At 44.6% G+C, this 4,231-nt stretch overlaps 1 non-coding gene across 1 annotated transcript; it reads left to right on the plus strand.

The window, feature by feature from the left end:
* Nucleotides 1-3,602: 3,602 nt before the first annotated feature.
* On the plus strand, nt 3,603-3,709 carry LOC123927339. Its single transcript, XR_006815424.1, has one exon. It is a non-coding gene; the product is annotated as a U6 spliceosomal RNA (small nuclear RNA).
* Nucleotides 3,710-4,231: the final 522 nt, after the last annotated feature.

Consider the following 4,231-nt stretch of genomic DNA (forward strand, 5'->3'; position numbering starts at 1 on the left):
AGACGGCAGCTTCCGAGCAACAATTTTTGGTCCAGTCCACGAGCAGCAGGCCACGTTGTGAGGTGGCCCCTTCATGAGACACAGCAGCAACCGGGACCCCAAGGCAACTCTTGGCACTGCCAGACTGCCCAGGGATGTCCCCACACCCTGATGACAGGGTGTCTTGTGGGGTCACCTGGGTTGTGCCCGCTGATGGTCAGGGCCTACAGCAGAGGAATGAGCAGAGCCTTAACTACCAGCATGTTCTGGTTGAGAAAACTGAAATGAGCTCCTTCCTGTTAGCTCTTGGGGCTTAGAGTGAGCATGAAATGAGACGTTTCACCAAGAACCCATTTGCTTCTTGTAGGAGAAATCCTGGCAGGACCATCAGCTCTCGGGCCATCAGCTGACAGTGTAAGACGTGAACAAAGGTGCGACCTTCAGTTAGCCCCAAGTACCGGAGCCAGGTGACCAGCCGGACCTCCAGCCTGGCAGAGGAGGCCTCTCCTCCCTGGCCCACCCCCATCTCCTGTCGTACAGTTAGAGATAACCACTTGGAAGAAGCAGCTTTTGACTTGTTGCTCTTGGGCACAGAAACTATAAGGAAGCTTAACAAAGACATCAAAACACCTTTTGAAAAGTTGGAATTTTTTTTTAAAGATTTTATTTATTTATTTGACAGAGAGAGATCACAAGTAGACAGAGAGGCAGGCAGAGAGAGAGAGAGGGAAGCAGGCTCGCTGCTGAGCAGAGAGTCCGCTGTGGGACTCGATCCCAGGACCCTGAGATCATGACCTGAGCCGAAGGCAGCGGCTTAACCCACTGAGCCACCCAGGCGCCCCGAAAAGTTGGAAATTTGAGCTTTACCATTTTTGTCCCAGAAACACTTAGAATTAAGAATTGGTTTGCTTGCTGCTTTAGAAAATCAGACTTGCTGACTCAAAGCTTACTTCAAAACAGAAAACTTGTGATTTCCCAAAACTATAAATATTTTAACCAGCAACAGAATCCTGACCCTGAGGACCACCTCCTTGGGACTCTAAATTGTTAAAGAATAAACAGGCTGGGCAGTACCTGGGCCTCCCTTCAGCCAGTTTGGTCCAGCGAGAGCAATCCACAAAGCATTTCAACCTGAAGTCTGTCTCTAATTTCTTGAGCTGTCCAGAAACAGTACAGAAATTTTAGTTTTTTTTTAAAAAGCATTTAGACAATCATAGAGTTTTCTTGAGCAACAATAACGTAAGCCAAGGACATTGGTGACTCAGTCAGTCAGCTGGGGTCTTTTTTTGTGTGTGGAAAAAACACATTCTTTCATATAACTTAAACTTCTCTCTTTTAGGTTACTGTTTTTAAGGTTGATATGATAAATACTGGTTTGACCTGAGGAAATATTTTATCTTATTTTTAAAAAGACTTTATTTATTTATTTGACAGAGAGAGAGACAGTGGGAGAGGGAACACAAGCAGGGCAAGAGGGAGAGGGAAAAGCAAGCCTCCCGCCGAGCAGGGAGCCTGATGTGGAGCTTAATCCCAGGACAGACCCTGGAATCATGACCCAAGCCGAAGGCAGACGCTTCATCAACTGAGCTACCCAGGTGCCCCACCTGAGGAAATATTTTAAAACAAACCTACTGCACACTTTTTTGGCACACTGTGGGGCTCTCTAGTATTGCCTGAATACCAGAATGTGTTTTGATACCTCTAATGCAAGCCCAGGGACATGGAGAATTTCCCCTCTGGGACAAGCACTGTTTCTATTGGGTAAATATTTTGCCCAGCCGTTTGGGCCCTTGATGGGGAAAGGGATGGATATTCAGTAGGGAAACAGGAGGCATGCAGAACTCAAGTCTTTTGCGAACAAACAGGAGCTATTGTCATTTTGGAATCAATGTGGAAGTTGTTCTCTTACCCAAACCCAGAATGAGACTTCTCGTACAACAAACAGCAGCTCAGGGCAGACAAGGACGTCGCAAAACAGATGCTGCATCCAGCTGTCGTCCAATTGGAGGTTCCAGAGCAGGCAGAACTAGGACCCCAGCAGGCCTTCTGCGAGAATAGCATAGACAGAGTTAATCTCCTTAGAGCTTGTACTGTTGGAAATAGATAGTTGCAGAAATTTGTTGAAGATGTTCTATTTTAAGTCCTCCTAGGGAGCAACTACAGATAGAGAGACTGAAATTTATCTCTACGATTGGTATGGCAAGTCCTGATACAACAAAGCAGGAATCCCACAGCAGATGGTATGGGATAAAAACAGTGTGGGGTACACAGGAGACAGACAACGGGAAAACCAGGGCAGAGAAAGTGTGATTTACTCACACCTGGCCAAATGATTAATTGTATGCTGTCTAATGAGGAGCAATGGGAAGTTAATGCCAAAACTAAGTCATACCTCATTTGTAGAAATTATATGTTTATACACGCCTAAACATCCTAACAGTGCAGTAAACTGTACATTGTCTCCTTTTGCAGTGTGGATTCAATCCTTTATAGTTAGTACTTACGTCTCTCTCTCTCTTTTTTAAAGGTTTTATTTATTTATTTGACAAACAGAGATCACAAGTAGGCAGAGAGGCAGGCAGAGAGAGAGGGGGGGAAGCAGGCTCCCGGCTGAGCAGAGAGCCCGATGCGGGGCTCAATCCCAGGACCCCAGGATCATGACTTGAGCCAAAGGCAGAGGCTTAACCCACTGAGCCACCCAGGTGCCCAATACTTCCGTCTCTTAAAAAAAAAAAAAAAGTGAGAACACTGAATATTTTCTAGTATTGTAAAAAGACACATTGAGTCCAAAAGACTCATCGGATCCAAGTGGTAATTATAACCAAGCATTAGGTGCCTAGAGAGGGACTATCAGATACACAACCCCTTAAAATTTTTAAATCTTGGCTATTAAGCAGTGGGTGTCCCACCCATTCCAGTGCTGTCCAAGAAAAATATGATGTGAGCCACGTGTGATTATTAACAAAGTAAAAAAGGGAAATAATAACAACAACAAAAAAGAGGTAAAATTTAAAAGGTAAACAGAAATAGGTAAATTCATTTTAGTACATTTTAAGTCAATATATCCCAATTATTATTTCCACATGTAATCAATCATAAAAATAATTGAGATATTTTACAATTTTTTATATTCAGTCTGAAATCCAGTGAATATTTTCTGCTGACACTACATCTTGATTTAGACTAGCCGACCTGCCAGGTCCCAAGAGCCACAGTGGCTGGTGGCTAGCGGCTGCAGATCAGATCACCGGGCATACAGCACACGCGTGTGCACATGCCCGCATTGCACAGAGCAACGGGGAGGCGGAACTCCATGACCAAAGGGTTTTGTCAGCACTAATGTTGTTGCTTTTGTTGTTTATTCTGAGCAATTGAAGAACAGCTCCGGAGAGGAAAAAGCTAAATTTCTGATGATGTGTTTCTGGCAACATTTTTGCACTAGCGTGATCCATAGATTTTATTTAAAGCTCCATAAATTTCTACATTCCATAAGAGCTTAACCAAAAAGGGAAGCAATTTCTCAAAAGTGAGGGGCTAACTTGAGTGCCTGCATAGTGCGTGTCCCATGTCCCGTTGATAGAGGTAATTATGAAAAGTAATTTAAGCAGATCATACTGCTTATTATGCTCACTTCGGCAGCACATATACTAAAACTGGAAGGATGCAGAGAAGTTTAGCATGGCCCTTGCACACAGATCACAAGGCTTATTAAATCAAAAAGGAAGAGGTTGTCACACCTCTGTTCTCAGGTACTAAGAAATACCTGTCTAAAATAAACCTGGCTTGCCAGTGTATTAAAACCGAGAGGGGTGCTTCACACGGGGCGAGGAGGTCGTCTCTTGGAGAGGAAAAGCAGAGAACAGCTCACCGTGAAAGATCTAGAGACCCGAATGAGACAATCAGCTGTAAGAAAAACAGACGCTGAAAATATCCCAAAGCACCCCTCCCAGAGACACGGTCAGCAAAACAGTGCTAGGGAGAGAATAGGTGAGAGAGGAAGGAGTGACGGGATGGACAGAGAGAAAGCGAGACTCCAACCCCAGAGAAAGATGGCATCTGTATTTGGCCTTCCACAAATTCCAGGAGTCTCTGCAGCCTGCACAGAGCTCCTGAGTCCCAGGCGCTCCAGGACCGTCCAATATGAGCTCAGCAAGGAAAGATGTGCCTGCTCCCAACACAGTCACCCAGGATATCTTTAGTTAAAAACACCTTTGCTTGAAATTCTTGCCTTGTGGGTACTTTAGGAAAAGCT

The sequence above is a fragment of the Meles meles genome, chromosome 16 (assembly GCF_922984935.1).
Source record: "Meles meles chromosome 16, mMelMel3.1 paternal haplotype, whole genome shotgun sequence".
Lineage (NCBI taxonomy): Eukaryota > Metazoa > Chordata > Mammalia > Carnivora > Mustelidae > Meles > Meles meles.